The 18,450-nt window shown below is 52.1% G+C and overlaps 1 protein-coding gene across 2 annotated transcripts in view; it reads left to right on the top strand.

The window, feature by feature from the left end:
- ZNF423 (zinc finger protein 423) overlaps positions 1 to 18,450 on the top strand; it is a 320,871-nt gene that overhangs the window by 22,324 nt on the left and 280,097 nt on the right. The window contains exon 1 of one of the 2 annotated variants that reach the window (XM_046680368.1): positions 8,700 to 8,803. The exons of the other annotated variant lie outside the window; for it this stretch is intronic. The gene's annotated coding sequence lies outside the window, so the exon portion shown is untranslated. Of the gene's footprint in view, positions 1 to 8,699; positions 8,804 to 18,450 lie in introns of those variants that run through there. 2 annotated transcript variants of the gene reach the window in all.

The raw sequence follows: 18,450 nt of genomic DNA, 5'->3' as shown, positions 1-18,450 counted from the left end.
TCGTGGGCAGCCCCCTACTCGGGGCTCTGTCCCCTTCACATAGCGTCCCTTGTTACCCTCGCGGCCGCTGCAAGTGGCAGTCTGTTATCCCTGTTTATAGATGAGGCGGCGAGGCGCCAAGGCCGAGGTCACACCAGTGCCGAGAGGAGGAGGTGGGTTGAGCACAGGCCTCTTGGCCCCGGAGCGTCTCTTAACATGACCCCGTTTTCTCCAACTGTAAAATGGGGAAAATGTCCCCACCTCCTAGGGGTGTTACAAAGATAAAATGATCTAAGAAAGAGCTCACCGTGACCCTTAACCTCTACTTGTCAGAGCAGGACCATGGACACAGGTCTGCAGAGGGTTCTCCAGCTCCTTGTTACTGGGTGGTGTCCTGAAGCATAGCCCTTTCTCCCGTTTCTCCCTCCCATAGTCTTTATGATCTGTCTTTTGACCATTTCACTGCTCTGGACAGAATTTCTCCTCCAATATCCTGAGGTTGTGAAATTCTCCTGGGGGAGGATTGCATCTCTGACTGGTTGGGGCTCCCCTGGATAGGGAGTGGTGCAGGGAAACCTAAAGAGTCTTCTGGAAGGAGGAAGAGCAGTAGGCCAGCCACTCAGTTTCAACAAAACTGGCTGGCCGACAAGAGATCAGATCAGTTGGGATGCTTTGGGCTGCAAGACGTGCACTCCAAGTTCAAAACAGCTCAAGCATGAGGGGATGGAATGTCTTGTAGGACGAGATGTCTGGGGGGAGTGTGGCTACAGAATGCTTAGTAGAGCGGTCAGCACTGTCAGCAGGGACCCAGGTACCTTCCATCGTTATGCTCCGTCCTGCTCAACACATTGGCTCTTGCCCTCAAATTTGTCTCTTCTTGGTGGAGAAATGGCTGCTGTGGTTCCAGACATCACACTCCCAGACATCAATGTCCAAAGACCAGGAGAGAGAAGCTCCCTTATACAGGACTGTCTTTAGAGGAAGGATACTTTCCCTAATTCGCTCTAAGTCTCTCCTTTGTGCCTCATTGATGAGAATGGCATCCCCTGCATATCCTAGACCAGTCACAGGCCAGCGTGTGGAGCATCGCTCCAGGGGCTCTCGAGAGCCCCAGCTTTCCTTGGATTTACTGGCCTCTGAGGATATGGACAAAATTTGAATTGGGTCAGCAAGAGAGAAATGGTTGGAAAGGCTGCTGGGGAGGTCCCCAGTGCTGTTTGGGGACAGGCAGACTCTAGGAGGCCTGTGTCACACCTGTCTTTCCATGCAAGGTTCTGGAGCCCCTCCCCTGTCCCGTTATGGCCCTCCATCCTACTCTTTCTGGTCCCTATCTCCTCTCCTCGAGTTCTAGGACTGTACCACCTGCTCACATGTCTTTCCTTCTGTCTGAGTCACTCTCCGCCTTTCCTGCCTGGCCATCTCCTTCTCCTCCTTCTGGGCTCAGATTCAGTGTCTCCTTTCCTGACCACCTTTCCCCCAAAGCAGGCCCGCTCCCGTTAGTCTCTCTCTGTTTCTTCTTTTAATGTCATGTTATTCTCGGTGGGAATTTATTTATGTGGTTACCTGTTTACAGTCTTCATGCACTGGACTCTCAGCTCTGTCTGGAAGGGGATGGGGTTTGACTGTCCACTCCCGTGTCCCTAGGCTTCAGGAGACAGGCCAGAGGCGGGAGGAGGGGTTAGAAAGTACCTGCGCTGAGCAGGCCTTTAGTAAACAAGGCCCGAATGAAGGACCGCTACTCACCAGGCCCTTCCTGGATTCCTTGTCTCTTTCCTCTGACTTGTCTGCTTCTGTCTGTCTGTCCCCCGGAACCCCAAATTCCTTGTTGTGTTCTTTACTCTTTGAGGAAGAAGAGAGGCGGAATGTCTCCGTGAGTCTGGGACCTTTTTCTCTCCAGTGACCAGATCACTGGAGGGGCATCTCCAAGGGCTAGTTCTGCAGAAGTCCTTGCCTGGAGGCAGCCCACAGTGGGCACCGTGGGAGCGGCGCGGCTGGGAGCCCTGGGGCAGCCCATCTGGCTGTTGGCTCAGTGGCTGAAGCCAGTGGGCAGCACAGAGACACATCTGGGTGCCTGGAGCTGACCTTGCCCACACGGGTTGGGTCCCCTTGCCCTGAGGACATTCTTTTTCACTGCTGGGAGCCCCTCCGCCCAGGAGACAGTGGGGTCAGCCCTTCTCAGGGCTGTGGAGTGCATCCCGCACCTGGGAAGGGCGTTCACTTCTTGGTGTTGCTGCTGCCAAATCATAAGGCCGGCATGGGAGCCAGCCGGTCATTCTAGACAACACAAAGGTGGAGAGAGTTGGCTAGGGTTCTTTTAAGTTTGAAGACAAGGAATTGGAATAATTTTGAGGAATTCCTTGACTGGAATAGTCGGATTGACCATTGACAGGGGTCAGATGAAGTGGATGGACACACCCACATGACGTGGATGCTGCCACATTGTCCCCAAGGCACTGGGGTGGGGATAGGGAACGGCAAGCCCAGGCCAGGCCAGGCAGCACTGGGAGGAGTGGGGACACCGGGCAAGTGGGGGCTCGGAGAGAAGGGGAGTGGACCCAGTTTGGGCGAGCCTGCCCCGAAGCTGCCCTGATTCGGGTCCTCAGGCTGCCAAAAACCTCCCTCAGTTCGGAAGGCTGGGGCCCCTCCCTCAGGGTGGGGAAGGAACTTCCTCGGGTCTCCAGACCTCTCCTCCATAGCCGGTCGGATGACAGAGTGTGGCCTTGCTCTGTGTGTGCTGGTGTACCCGGGTCCCCATGGGCCGTACCTGGTGCCTGGTGCCCACCCCAAGGGGCCCTCTTGGGGACGCGCTGGCTGCAGTGTGAGCCTAATGAGCAGAGTGCTGGGGAGGGGCTGTGGTCTCCCCACAGGGCTCAGTCTCCCCAAGTACCCCCACGTGCGGCCATTGAGGCTGGTGGAGCCCTTCCCAGCGCCTGCTGTTGCTTTTAGGGCTCTTGCTTATGTCGCCTTTTCTTTTTCAGTGGGAAGTGTCGGCGTGAGTAATTATATATATTTTCACAAACTCGAACTATGCTTCATTTAAACTTCTATAAACATGTCTGTATAATTCTAATTAACTGCTCACATAAAGCCATCAGAAAGTTACATGGGGAAAACTCATTTGCCAGACTGTTGCCTAAAAGCCAAGGAAAATATTATGTTCTTCCAACAAACCGACTATTCATGTACACTGTTCCCAAGACAAACAGGCGATATTTGAGGACAAGCGAGATTTTTAAGCAGTGATCGCGAGCCTCTTGTAAGTGGTGTTCACCAGAGTGTTGGCAGGGTGGGTGGCTTTGATTGAGTGATAAATGCTCTTCAGGAAAAATGCCCTGGACCTGGAATGTGGGGTCAGGACCCTGGAGATGGGCCATCTCGTGGAGCTCTTGTTAATGTCCATGGGCAGGAGGCCCCTCTGGATTAGTGAAAAGCCTGAATCAGAGAAGAGTCAACGTGTTTCTGTCAAGCTCTTTGAGCAGTTTCTTCTTGGGTCTCTAAGAAAGTGTGGGCGCACTCTTCCTGGGGCTGCTTTTGTAAGTGGGTGAGAATGATTTGAAGTTAGCTTTCACTTATTCATTCATCCATCTGACCAATTATTACCGAGCACCTGATGCTGCTGGAGCAGGACTCTGGGTGTGGCAGCGAAGGAAAGGTCAACAATCCCTCTCCTCTGGGGGCTGATACTCTGGCTGTTGGTGGTGTTGGTGGCGGGGGAGACAGTACACAAGATAAGTGAGTAGACTGTGTGTGGTGTGCTGGAGGTGAGGGCTAAGGGAGAAGATGAAGGAGGAGAGGTGTGGGGAGCTGGGACCAGCAGGGGCAGTTATAGATTGGGTCGGGGAAGGGCTCACTGAGGAGGTGACTTTGAGTGAAGATGTGAAGGAGGTGATGTGACTCTGCAGGCAGTGGGAACAGTACGTGCAAAGGCCCTGAGAGGAAAAGTGCCCGGATGTCTGAGGAAGGGTGAGGAGGCCAGTGTGCCTAGGGCTGAGCAGGTGGCAGGTAGAAGTGGGTGATGATGTCAGATAGGCAATGGGAGGGCAGGGAAATTTAATCAACTCTTTCATTATATATGAGAAGATGCTTCTGAGCTGCCCGGCGGTTATCTTTTTCATTTTCTCTACTTCACGGAATAGAAGGGCGTTAGCATTTTGCAACACTCGCTCAATTGCAAATGATGAGAATAATACACAAAAATATAGAGAGGAAAATAAAAATACCCCCAAAGTTCCCCCTACAGAGGACCACTGTTACATCTGGGGGTTCTCCTTTCAGGCGTCTTCATTTTGATCATCTGCCTTAAGTCTCTCCTTTGGAAAGGTCCGAGAGCAATGCTCAGTCAAGGCCCTGCGTGAGAGTCACGGGTGATTAATTTTGGGATTGAAGATTAAGGAGGTTTTGTTGCGCCCTTAAACACCTTGAAATTGGGGTCCAGGTAGTTTCGGAAAGTTGTTGACAGCTGAAAAAAATTGTTGAAAAGGGAGGGCTGGTGGTTTTGTGTAGACAACAGTCAGTGGTAACACAAACATGAGTCCTTATTATCTCCAGGCACTAGACGTAAGTAGTCTTCATTCAGTTCTCTAATTTTTTTCCAATTTTTTTATTGTACTAAAATACATATAAAATTTACTGTCTGAGCCATTTTTAAGTGTACAGCTCAGTGGTATTAAGTACCTCCATTGTGTTGGGCAGTCGTTACCACCATCCACCTCCATAACTCTTTTCATCTTGTAAAACTGAAACTCTGGACCATTAAACTCTGACTCCCCGATCCCTCCTCCCCCAGCCCCGGCACCCGCCATGCTGCCTTCTGTCTCTATGACTTTGACCACTCTGAGTACCTCATGTCAGTGGGATCATGTAGTGTTTGTCTTTGTGACTGGTTTATTTTGTTTAGCATAATATCCTCAAGGTTCATCCATGTTGTAGCCTATTGCAGGATTGCCTTCCTTTTTAAGCCTGAATAATATTCCACTGTGTGGATGTGCCACATTGTGTTTATCCATTCATCTGTTGATTGACACTTGGGCTGCTGCCATCTCTTGACTATTGTGAATAATGCCGCTATGAACGTGAGTATCTCTTTAGGACTCTGCTTTCAATTCTTTTGAACACCTACTCAGAAGTGGAATTGCTGGATCATATGGTAATTCTATTTTTAATTTTTTGAGAACTTGCCACGCTTTTTTCTATAGCAGCCGCACCATTTTGCATTCCCACCAACAGTGCACAAGGATTCTAATTTCTCCATTCTTGCCAACGCTTGTTATTTTCTGGTTTTTTTTTTTCTTTTTGATAGTAGTCATCCTAATGGATGTGAGGTGGTATCTCATTGTGGTTTTGATTTGCATTTCCCTGACGATTAGTGATGCTGAGCATCTTTTTCATGTGCTTATTGGTCATTTGTGTGTCTTCTTTGAAAAAATGTCTATTCGAGTCCTTTGCCCATTTTTAAGCCAAGTTGTTTGCTTTTTGGTTGTTGAGTTTTAGGAGTTCTCTGGATATATGATTTGCAAATATTTTCTCTCATTCTGTGTCAGTTCTTTCTAATCTCATGACAACTCTATGAGGTTGGTGCCATTATTATCATTGACGATAAGCAAGAATCAGTGAGGTCTCGGCTGTCTCCACATTGCACAGATAATCAGGGACAGAGCTGATAATGAGACCTCACCATTTGAATCCCGATTCCGGGCAGGAGTTAGAGTTGAGGATGCCACAAGGCTGTCCTCATGAAAACCCTCGTGAAAACCCCAGTGAAGGTGTTTGGTGCATCCTCCTGACAACGAGCCTGACTCGTGCTCCTTCCCGTAGTGGCTTACTGTGTCGCCCCTGCTGCTGTCTGCCTCTCTGACGTGCTCTCAGGAAAGGCACCTTGGGAGGCTCTCTCTTGGTCTTCTGGGCTGGCTGGACTGGAGATGGACGCCACAATGCACATGATGCTCAGCCCAGGCCTTGGCGTGCAGCAGCCCTTTTTGATAAGCAGAAGTTTTTATTATTAGCAAATTCTTCTGCAACCTTGTCGGGCCGTAGAAAAGGGACACCTGGAACTACCTATGTCGTGTAGGGCCAGACGGATTAGACCTGAATGTTAGGGTCTGTTTTTAGCTGCTTCATTCATTCAGTCCCTCACTCATTCATATCGAGGTGTAATTTTTCCAGCAAGGAGATTCCCTTGGTCTCAAGTTTCCGGAGGCACCTGGTACAATCTAGATTCCAATTAGCTTAATTGCTTCGTATTAGACTTCTTAGAAAAGATTTTTTTTCCTGCTGATGGCTGCGGTTCCAGGAATGTCTACCCCCACCTTCTTCCTTCCTGCTTCTTTCCAGGCTTATTTCTTTCAACTTTATTTCTCCAGGACCAGCCTATACCTTAGTCCTCTTAGTCCTGGTGCTGTTGTGTCAGTTTACATCTTAGTGGCCAAAACAGGGTGGAGAAGACACTAGGAAAAAAATTATACAGGATATATATTATAGTATATACAATACCTTCTTGCATAGATTTTATATATGTCATATATCTCTTTCTAAATAGAAAATTCCTTTTTAGGTTGTGTGTGTGTGTTTTACTGGAAGAACTGGACACAAACTCTACCCTGAGTTCTGACCCTGTCCCTCTTCCTTTTGCCATCAACACCAGATTTTTTAAAAAGTACTTTTCAACAACCAGAGGAAACAGTTACATCCTGATTGACACACAGGATGTTGGAGCAGCGTTCTTGCTGTTAAGTGATCAGGATTTCAGCCAAGGGAATATAATGAAATCCACATAAAAATTTATTTACCTAATGAAAATCCTGGAGTAATGCGTAAGTGGTTCTCTGATAATAAAATGCAAATCTAAAACTATAACCAGGAGGACAATAATCTTCATTAAACGTATTGTCTAGAGGAAGCCCATGACATCCACTTAACAGTGATTTGATTTGTTTAGTAATTTCCACGTAATATTTAAACTTTATTTCGAGCCTTAAAAACCTGCCCATGAGCTTCTTTCCCATCCGAGAGGAGGGCAGCTGCGGGTGGGTGAGGGTGCCAGCCTGGTGCGTTCTCAGGGCCTCTGCCACGGGGCACCCTAGGGTGGAGTCCTTTTCTAGGCAGCTCCGTGCCTGTCAGAGAGGCGGGGTCCGGGAAGAGAAAGCAGGGGTCGGGTTTCCTTCTGCGAGGCAGACCTAGGAAAGATCCTGTTCTGTAGGAAAACATGAGATCTGAGGACTAGAAAGGCTTGGAGAGGGGAAGTGACTTGCCCAGCTTTTTCCTTGAACTCTGGTGGAACCCTGGTCTCCTGGCCAAGAGCTCCTGCCTCCCGGAAATCCAGCCAGGGCCGAGGACTTGAGTGATGCTCTCCCATCACTCGGGCACCACGTGGGCGTCTTTGCAGGTGCTTCCCTGGCCCAGGACCATCCAGCGGCAGCTCTCCCTTAGGCCTGGGGTGACTGGACCTCAGAAGCAGGTTGGAAGTACTTTGGGGGCAGGCTGACCTGGCTTGGAAGCCTGGCTTTGCCTCTTATAAGCTGAGTGACAGTGGGTGTGGTCCTCAGCCCCTGTGAGGCTCAAGGTCATCGCCTGGGAAAGGGCTCTAGTCTCCATCTCCAGGGCTGCTGCGAGAACCCTGAGAACCGTGTGCGGGAGCCTGTGTGGTTTTGGCCTGGGGGCTCCCATGCCTCACTGTGGCTCAGAAGGCTCTTGGGTAGCTCAGAAGCCTCACAAGGAAGAATTTGTGTCTCGGCCCTTTGCCCAAATTGAAACTGATCATCTAAGCCCTAGATGAGGAAAATCAGCCTTTGGGACTTTTAATTCTTGACAATCACAAAACCCCAAATAAATAGCAGATTAAGGCTGTTGGGTATGTGTGTGTGTGTGAAGTGTTCCCATCAAACATAATGATATTAACACTCTTCCCTCACGTTTTCTTTCCTCCTCTTTTTTTCCTATCAAGTTGCAACCTTTTTTTCCTTTGGAATGTTGCAGAGCATTTTGAAAATATATTAAAATGAAAAGAAGATAACGAGTCACCCATAATCTCTACCAAGAATCTCCTCCCGAAGGCAGCACAGGACTGCAGTTGAGAACACAGGCCTTTTCAAATACCAGTCTGGAGCTTCCTAGCTGAGCGCCCCGTCTGCTCGGAGCCTTGGTTTCCTCCCTAGCCTGCGGCCCTGTCCCTGCCCCTCTGCCCGGTGGTGAAGATTAAACAAGATAACGTGTGTAAAGTGCTTAGTGGAGTGCTGGCACTTAGTCAGCGCTTGATAACGGGCACCGCTTTGTTGTCGGAGGAGAAAAGGTTGCTCTGAACAGAGGCCCGTGAAATGGAGAAGGGAGGCGCTCATCCAGGTGGCGGTGCCAGCCGCCACGGGCCGGCCAGCCATAGTGCCGGAGCCGCCATCCAAGGGCTGGCTCAGGTTACTCCTGACCCATTAGCGACGCTGGTCAGAACTTGGAGCCTCTTTAAGTTCAAGGTCGATCACAGGCCTTGTCCCCTACATGGGCCTCTCTGCCGTGCCCGAAGTCCTTAGTCACTAGGGGGACCTGAAGAGAGAATGGGGATGACTCAGGGCCGCCTATCCTGACTTCCAGGTCACGCCCCAGGACAAGGGCTTGCTGGCAGAGGGTCCACAGTGTCGGCCTTCCAGAGGGATTGGGGATCCGTTCACGTATCTGGAAAAGAGTTAAATCCTGGCTCTGCAGCTGACTGACTGGGCAAGTCATTGAACCAGTCCGAGCCTCAGTTTTCTCATCTGTGAAATGGGGGTAGCAGTAGTATTCTTATCTCGGAAGGTTGCTTTGGGGATGCGGTGAGACTGGACATGCTTCCTGGCCTGCAGTAAGCAATCCTGTTATTATTCTCCCAGGGGAGAAGGGAGAGGAGGGGATGCACTGGGCCGAGGGGTGGGGGCAGGGGACGTGGGGAGAGGGAAGTTGCTAGAAGAGCTCAGTTCTCACTCATGGTGTGGGCCTCATCCCTCTGACCCTGCCAGGGACCTTGCAATGGGACATGCGTTTGCAGGAGGAGGTGGGGGAGTAGCACCCTCTGGGTCTGAACTAACTTGTCTTCGGAAACTCCTGCAAGGGTGACTTAGGCCGACGAGGGGCCTTTCACCCAAATGAGCCTGCAGGTTTGTGTGTTGGGTGCTGCCCCCACACTGCAGAGTTCCTGCCCATGCCCTTGTCGGAACTGAGGACTCACTGAGCCAGCTGGGGACTGTGGGAGGACGCTGTCTCGCTCTTCTTTCGGCTTTCTGTCCCCCCTGACAGCAGGACAGGAGATGTGGCACGGCCCGGTTTTCTCCACGGTGCCGTCTCTGGGGCACGGAGGAAACCGTTGCAGAGCGTTTGGTGCACCCTCCAACCCTTTCATGGGTGTCAGAGCAGACTCACAGCCAGCCTTTGAGCTCAGCCTCTGAGGCTGCAGAGGGCCTGGGGCTGTGGGGGGTTGTAATACCCTGAGGCCTGCGGAGCCCACAAAAGGGCGTGAGTGACAGCCAGACGAGGCCTTCTCATGCTGGAGCCAGGGGAGGAAGAGAGAGCGAGGCAGGGGTGGAGGGGGGCTGCCAGCCGGAGACAAAGGCAGAGACAGAGAGAAACAAAGGGAGAGAGAAAATCCCCTCTTGTTACAACCTGTGGTTTAAAGAAAAATGTGGTCTGCTACCCCACAATGCTTTAGAGTGAAACTCTCCATTGGTCCGATGGAACAATGCCAGGACCTTTGCAAGCTGCCCCTCAAGGCAGAGGGTCCAGGTGCGACACCCTTGTCCAACGTGCTCTTGTGGCCTGGAAGCTCCCCCACCTGTGCATGGAATCAGTCTGAAACAGGAAGAATTGGAGCAATCAGCTGCTGACACATTTCGGAGCTCAGGATTTTCTTTCTGGGTTTAAATAATTGCGTTGCGTCTCAGCTCCGGCCCTCCTCTGAACCAGCCTGGTGACATTTGGCAGGCTCACCAGGGTCTGGTTTTCTCCCCCTCCACCCTGGGGGGCTTTCTCAGGGTATTTGCCTCAACTTCTGGGTAGCCGGCCTTTAAACCAGTTCACTTTTTTTTTGTTGTTGTTGTTCAGGTCTCAAATTTTTATTAAATTTAAATTTTATTCCATTTCAGGCTATAAAATCTCCAAAAGTGGCTTTGAAAGTGAACACGTTTTGGTGTGCTGGAAATAGGTTACTCCAATGCAAATAAGGAGCCCAGCTTCCGAGGGCTCCAAGGGGTGGGAAATGCGTGGAGCAGTCAGAGACCGTGGCAGAGAAATGGTCAGAGACCAATTTAAAAGCACATAGATTTTAGCTGAAACATTTTGTGTACATATGGAACCAATAGCTTTGCCAACAGCTCAATTCTGAGGATCGAGTCTTAAGAGCTAAACTTCAATCCGACTACCCAAGGTGATTTTTAGCAGACAAATGAAAGCTCCTTTTTGCTTTCTAGTCTAAGGGGACTCTTAATACATTTTTAAATTATTTGGCATTTTGAATTAATTTTCTTAGAATGAAACGAGATTCTTAAATTGGGATCTTGTAGGGAAAAGACAGCCAGGTAATTAGTGAGCTGATCTCCTTTCTGACACACGGATGGGGGCGGGGGGTTGAACTCCAACCAAGGTGCACACAAAATCTATTTTAGAGCAAAAATTTCAAAGTAAGCAACACCATCTGTTCTTTAATTATTTCTCCTTATAAAAAAAAGTCGCTAAATTTATTTGGGTTACTTAGTTGGAAAGAAATGTCTTTAAGACTCTCAGAACTGGAGCTTTTAAAGGCAGGTCGTCAGCTCTTGTTTGCTAGGTGTCCAAGAACTCAAAACTGCGAGGGCATTTTTGAACTGACTTTCTTTCCCAACAAGCGTGCTCACAGGCAGGGCACGCGTATCTGGCACCTGCGGGATGGTCCTCTGCGGCTCATATTTGGGGACAGGCGCTATGGGATCGTGGGGAGGGTTCATATTCTAGGAGGGCAGCCAAGGGAGGTGAAGTGTAAAGCTTTGCCATTCCATTAGCTGAGGGGGGGCCTGCCCCCCAGAGTGAGATTAGACCACTGGGAGGTCCCTACCCCTTCCAGAGTTGTCACCATCCATCTGTTCATCCATCCGTCTATCACCCTTCCATCTGTCCTTCCATCTGTCCATTTGTCCGTCTTTCCATCCATCCAATATATATTTATTGAGGGCTTAATATGAGCTGGGCACAATATTAGTCCCTGTCCTCAGGGAGCGTATAGTCTACGGAAGAGGTAATGGTGATCAAATACACAGATGAGCCTATGATTGGGAACGATAATATGTGCTCTCTGGAGTCTAGGCCAGTGTTGTCCGAGAACTTTTGGCAGTGAAAGAAAAATTCTACGTCTGTGCTGTCCAATACGGTAGCCACGAGCCACATGTGGCTATTGAGCACTTGAAATGTGGCTACTGTGACCGAAGAACTCCTAATTAAATATAAATTTAATCCAACTAGCCACTTGAGGCTCGTGGCTACCGTGTTGGAAAGCAGAGGAGCAGCAGCAGCATAGCCTGGGAACTTGGAAATGCAGATTCTCAGGCCCCAGCCCAGATCTGCTGCATCAGAAGTCTGTGAGTGGAGCCGAGGAGTTTCTAGTTTACCGATGCCTCTGCGGGATTTTATGCAGCCTTGTTGTTGAGGAAAGGTGGGCTATGGGAGTGATGCTAGAATGTGTCTCAGGTCAGGGGCGTGTCCAGGAGTCAGGGGGGGATTTCAGATTTACAGAAGACTCCCCAGAAGAAGGAATGCTAGAGCTGAGAGTGGACTACGAGTAAGCTGGTGCAGATGGCGGGCCTGGAGCCCGGGAGGGTGTCGATGGTGTGGATCACGGTGCACAGCTCACCACGCCGAGGACTTGGCACATTGGGTGCACTCAGGAAAGGCCAGTGTGTTGGAGCACTGAAGAGGGGTTTGTGAACTGAGGTTGGAGAGGTGGACAGAGAAGACCTCGTACTGCCAGCTCTGTGATCCTGGAATAGTGCCTTAACCTCTCTGGCCCTTGATAAAATGGAGATAACCGTACTTTGCTACTTACTTCTCTGATAGAGTTGAAGGACAGATGGATTAAAACTGCAGGTCCAGAGCCCATGTGTGTGGAGGAAGTCCTTGGGATAAGTGGGTAGCCTGGTGGTCTTGTTTTTTATTTGTTTTGTTTTGTTCTCTGACTGCCCTTTCCCCAATTCTCCTGCCTCCAGGCCTACAGCTCTGCCTGAGAATCTGTCCTGAGCGTGGCTCTGCCCGGCCTTCTCATTCAGGCTGAGGCGCGCGGTGGTCCCTGTGGCCTGGGACCCACACGCTGGGCTGGGGTCGGGGACACATGTTCCAGCTCCTGCTCTGCCTCCTGGCAAATCCTCTCCAGGCGTCGAGTTCTCTTTATTGAGTTTGTCATCTTGGAGGCCCCTTCCGGAGTCCTCTTCCATGATGGGCCAAGGCTGGACTTCTGCAAGTGTGCTTGCAGATCCGGTGCAACCAAACGCCTTTGGGGAAAGACTTCACAGTAATTTCAGCAGCAGCTTTTCTGTTGTCTAGACCTGAGAGCAGCATTTTAGGGAAAAATGTCGAGCTGCACTTTCCCTGCCTCCTTCTGCCCGCCCCTGCCCACCGCCAGCTCTCCATGCGCCCGCTCCCAGAGAACGTCGGGTGGCCGGAGCCTCAGCGAGCCCCAGCTATTTGGCAGCGAGAGTTTTGTCCCTGGAAGACGCCAGACTTATTTTGAGATCGCAAATGTGGTGGATACTTCCCTGCTGGAAAGACACCAAGTGTCTGATCTCAGCTTGGGAGTGGTATTTTGGGGGGATGTTAGCAGCTTCTTGTCTAAAATAGACATGTGCTTTTCTTCTCTCTCAGGAACCTTGTCAGTCAGCGGTGTGTCCCAGTACCTGGGAGAGTGCCTTGAGCTAGTAATGGCTCAGTATAGGTTAGTTATTGCCATTGTTGTTATAATTATCGTTATTACGGTTGCTATTATTATTAATTTCTGTTTTTCTGGGACTGAAATGTTGCTTAGGTCTCTCCTCTAGACAAAGACATTTACAATGAACTCTTTGGAATCTTGTTTTTTAAAGAATGTCCTAGGAGAGCGCTGTCTGACTCAAAGGAATGAATAGCTAATGGTAGAATTTTAGCCACCTGGGTAAGACACTGATTTGTAGGGAAGGACAGCTTCACAGCACCTCTCCTGTCGTTTTGACACAATGCCAAAAAAACCTACTTAGGAGTGTGAAATACTAGAAATTACATTGCAAACTGGTGATCCAAGGACCACATCCAGTGCCAGTCATTTTGTTTTGTTGACTGCTCAGGATTCACATTTGTTTGGAATTAGAATGTAGCACTTAAAAATTAGGAAAGTTTGCACACCAATCTAGATTTCTAGGTTTTCTTTGAAGTAATCAGAAGATCTGGCGGCACTGGCTTTAGTTCCTGCACAGCAAGGATGGGCTGGCGCTGCCCGTTTACACAGGGCGCGTGTGCTGTCCATTGCCGCAGCTCCTGCTCTCCCTGGGCTGGAACAAAGAGCCGTCCCCACCCCGTGGGGCAGCTCCCTGGCCCTGGAGGCCTCTAGCATTGCCAGTGCCCATGGGTTAGGTGAGCTGTGGCCATGACAGCTCCTGCTCCAGCCCTGCTTCCTGCTTACTGGGTGGCTTTGCTCCAGTCACACCCCTTCTCTGTGCTTCAGCTTCCCTCTCTGTCCAGTGGGACATTAGACTGGCTTTGCCGTTCCCACTGTGCCCAGATGAACCAGCCAGGGGGAGGCTGAGGGGTGGGGTGCTGGGCCCCCCACTCTCTTCTTTCTTTTATTTGTTAAGGTTGTACATTAGACTATTCAGGGAAAAGCGAGGGAGCCCCACTGCTCAAGAGAGATTGGGAAACTCCGAGGTCGCTTCCTGTTCTGACCCCAGATCAACATCTGTTTTGGTCCAGCTGCTGCGTGGGGGCCCCTGTTCTTCCTGGAGGAGCGGTTGGGGCGTCAGGGCAGGGAAGGGCCGACAGCATTTTCATTAATAGTTACGGCAGCTGCATTTACTGAGCAGCCTCGTTCTCCCACTGAGGGAGCTGCTCCCCTCATTTTGCAGGTGGGGAAACTGAGGTTCTAGAGGTTGAATAACTTTCCACAGGTCACGTAGCTGTGGGCCTGGGTTTGTTCCGTGTCAGAGCCTGAGGCCCGACAGCCTGCTGCTCCACCTGCGGTGGCGTGGGAGGGAGGCTCTCTGAGGTGCCTGCGTTGGAAGAGGGAGCCTCAGGAGAGAGGCTGGAGCCCCGTGGCTGCTTCATAAGAAACCCAGCCGCCTCTTGCCCCCTCCGTCTCTCTGGCCATCCACATTCCCAGGGAAGTCTGGCTCCTGGTTCCCTGCTCACACACCAGGCTTCCCGCAGTCAGAGCCCTGTCTTGGGCCATGCTTTTGGGTTCAAATGGGGGAGAAATGGGGTCATAGGCCCATCAAGCTGTAAGCAATTTGTGTGTGTGGTTTTTTCTTTTTACAATATTGGCTTGCAAAGCTCTCCGGATCAAACTGTGCAGCCGAGCCAGTTAATTTGGTTGTTCAGGAGGAACTTGCAGGCTTGGGAGTGGTTTGGGGGGTTCTTGGGGCCAAGCATGTTTCTCGCCTGAACCTCAGGGTGCCCACCCAGGAAAGGGACTCACACCTCTCTGTCCACCCCTAGGCCTGTGCCCCTGTTGCTGTAACTTTCCAGGGCTCGTGACAGGCTGAGCAGCCCCTCAGGAGACAGATCGTCCACCCAGTTTACGGGTGGTGTTTGGAAAGGCTGTGTCATGGGCCTGGTCTGAGGTCCCCCAGCGGTTGAGGGCTGGGCTGCGACCGTGACCCAGGGCCTTCTCTGACCCAGCTTCAGCCAGACCTTGGGCACAGCCCCACACCTGCCCTCGCCTTGTTGCTTCCTGAGCCCTCTGGGGTTCCCAGGAGGAAGAGGTGGGGACAGCGGATCCTGCCACTGTCCTTGAGTAAGGAGGGGTTTGTTTTCTTCCCTCAGCTGCTTCAGGGGAAGCCCAGTGAGGCATCCTTGCAGTCCTCCAAGGGGATCACGCAGGTGGGAGGGGCGGGGCCCTGGCCCCTGCCAAGAGAGCTCGTGCCTTTTCGGGCTGGGTTTCTGGGTGGGGGATGATGGTGGCACCATCCTGGTGTTCTCCGGTCCTGTGCTGCCTTCCTGTCCCTTAGGGTTCACATGATAGAAGTGAACTCTGGACAACTTAGGCCCAAAGGGAGTTTAATGGGAAGATAGGGGAGCTGATGGAGTGAGTAGAGGAGGGAGCAGGGTGCAGTGTCTGTTCCCTTTGGGGAACTGGCTCTGCTGGCAGAGCCCTGCTTCCTCCATCTCCCGTGTTACTCTGCTCGAGGTCTGTCTCTGGGGAGGGCTGAGCATCTAGCCTGGCCGCATCCCGGGGGAAGGCGGGGTGTTTTGACTGACAGTCCCTCGAGGTCCACGTGGGTGCACAAGCAGGGTGCTGACATCAGAGGCTGGGGCTGCAGGTACCTGGCGGGAACGCACCTGCCTGATGGTCATGCTGCTGTGACGGGTTGTCCTGCCATCTTGGAAGGCTTCAGCAGCCCAGGGTCAGCGTGCAGGGTGGGCGGGGGGGTGAGGTGGACTGTTGCCCGTCAGGCTGGCTTTGGGTTCTGGGCTTGGGTTCACCAAGTCACGACATCTAGGACACCAGGGTGGGACGGGCCCTGGGGGAGACCCAGTGCAGCGTCTTCCTTTGCCCAGGGATGGGAGAGTCCGGGAAGGACAGGAGCTTCCCCAGCCCAGCAGGGCCAGACCTGGGGAGGGGACCACGGGGGATGGCTCAGCACTGCTTCCTGAAGTGCAGCACGGGTTCCCCTGGTGGTGTGGCAGTGGATGTTAAGTTGAACACATATAAACTTAAAAAACAATTAATTGCTAATGAATGCATAAGGTACAAAATTGAAAACACCCCCAGCCGCCCACTTCCGCTCTCTGGAGGCCGCTGGCGTTACGGGTTTCTTGCATCTAGTTCCAGAGCGTTTCTGTGTATGTGCCCACGTGGGAAAAAGTCCATGTTGGCTCTCCCTCCTCTGTACAAATGGAAGCGCGTCGTACGCTCCCTCCCCTTTGCTCCCTTTCCAACCTGTTAGGAATGATTCCAAATCGGTTAATTTAGCGCTGCTTTTTAAGTTGACTTTTTGTCACTGAAGTTTCACATGCTGGTCACGAGCGTTCATGAACTGAGCACGTCCATGTAACCAGCACCAGACTGAGAAACAGCCAGGCCAGCCTCCTGGACCTGACCGCCGCCCACGGCCCTGCCCGGCGGCCACGCCATCCCCACGTGAACAGCTGAGGTTTGAATACCTATGTGTTTATTTTAATGTTTGAAGAAACTATAGCCAGCACATCTGACTTGAGATTTCACAGGTATTGTTGCTCTGCATGAGAAGTGTCGTGCTGGGCCCAAGGCTCCTGACTTGGGGAGCCGTCGGAATTGCCTGGGGTGCTCTAGTCCAGGAGTGATGTGAGGCAAGCCTGAGGTTCCCCCCGGGGCGCGGGGCCTGGTCTTCTCCTGCTGCGGCCCGCAACCTAGGACCCCAGTTCCTACAAGACATTGCTCAGCTAGGGTGGACGTCCCCGTGGGACAAGTGGGGAAACTGAGCAAATGGCTCAACATCTACTAGCCTAGTATGTCCCTATGCAGTCTATACCGGTAACATTGGCTCCGCCCTCTCTCTCCCTTCTCATAGCCAGTCGGGCACCAGCTACCTGGACCCCATAAAACATAACCAAGTGCCGGGGCGGGTGTGGATGCCTGGGAGCCAGGACCCACTGGCCCAGTGGTTTGCTGTGGGGTCTTAGAATTGGGTATGCCTGGGTTTGAGTTCTAGCTCTGCCACTTGTTGGCTGTGTGACCATAAGTGAGTGCCTTAACCTCTCTGAGCGTAGGTTTCCTCACTTGTGAAGTGAGGATGGTTAAAAACTCCTTAGAGTTACTGTGAAGATTATGTGAGCCCACGTGTGTTGAACACCCAGCCCCATCCTTGGGCTCACGCTGAGTGAACAGTCATACTTCTTTCAGTTTGAATTACTGTGCCGCTGGAGGTCTTCTCCCTGTCCACAGGCCTGGAGCTGCTGGGGAAGCAGGAGAGGAGAGCGGGGGGTCTGCTTTTCTGCCCCTGTGGCAGCCATCCCAAATGAGCAAATGGCTCTCAGCAGGGTGTGGGGAACAGAATCTCTCTCTGGCTGGCTGTGGCCAGCCGGCCCCAGGGCAGCTGTCCGCTCCCAGATCCCGGCTCAGGGCTGGGTGGCTGAGGCGGGCAGGCTGGGCGGGAGCCCCCGGGGCTGGGAGGCCAGCTGCAGCCCCGAGGAGAGCCAAGTCAGCCGTTAACCCCTTCTGTTCCTGTGGGGTGGCTGCTCTTCCAGGCCCTGAGATGGCTACCCTTTCCTTCGGTTGCCTTATTTGCCCTGTGAGTTCCTTGTTAGACCAGGGCTCTCTCGCATGCAGTGCAAGGACTATATCTGACTGTGAGAAGTTTAGTTGGGTCTGTTTAAAAATTGCATTGATTCATATAAACATTCGGATCTCTGGCTTCCCGGGAAAAACCAGATCTGACCCTGCTGAGCACGCTCCGGGTGGCAGCTTTGACTGGGCCGGGGGTGGGGTCATTCGTAATCCCGCTGTCCCCATTCAACTCTGGTTCCCCCTGCCGTCGGTTGAGATCCTGGCCTGGAGAAGCCTGTCGAGGTCAGCTCCAGCCCCCTGTCCTGTCTGAGCCGCTTGCACATCCTGTGCCTGCAGCCTTACTGCCTCGGAGCAGCCTTCCCTCTTCCTTCTTGAAATCTCCCTGTAGTGACTTCCTCTGGTTGGTCCCGTTTGATCCCTTGGGGCCACACAGCAAGCTCAGTCTCTGTTCCCTGTGGCAGCCCTTCAGAGGCGTGAAGATAGTGCTGGGGGCCCTGGAGCCTGCCCTCCGGGCCTAACAGCGTCTGGCCTTCACCTTCCCTCCTAAGATGTGGTTTTAAGACCCCCGTCACCCTGGCGCCCCTCCTTGGCCACCTCCCATGGGCCTGTGAACTTCTCCCGCTGGACTCCAGCGCTGCCCTGCACACCCTGAGGGCCATGGAGCCATGCTGGGTCCCACTTCCGCTCAAAGGAGAATGTAGGCATGCGAAGTGCCCCTAAGCCCACGCACCCCAGACACCTGTGGCATTTCCCAATGGGGCATTTGGGGTCAGTTTTATTTTTCTTTGTGTGCCCACCTGTATTTAGTTTTTTCCCTACCATCTGGGGGATTAAAAAAGGTAAAAAACCAAAGAGTTGGGATGAATTCACTTTAACCAGCTTGTGGCGGGTGCCTGCCGAGGCAAGACCCCGGCCTGGAGTGAGGAGAGAGGACGCGGGACAGGGTGGGGTCCGCCTTGGGGGAGCTCACAGCCTGGGGCAGCCTTGCGTGCCCAGGTGCGTCAGGTGAGCCGCACACGGCGAGGGCAGGATGGGAACCAGAGGAG

Source organism: Equus quagga, chromosome 13, assembly GCF_021613505.1.
Source record: "Equus quagga isolate Etosha38 chromosome 13, UCLA_HA_Equagga_1.0, whole genome shotgun sequence".
Classification (NCBI taxonomy): Eukaryota; Metazoa; Chordata; class Mammalia; order Perissodactyla; family Equidae; genus Equus; species Equus quagga.
The sequence above is the reverse complement of the archived record's forward strand: the minus strand, read 5'-3'. Positions and strand labels throughout refer to the sequence as shown.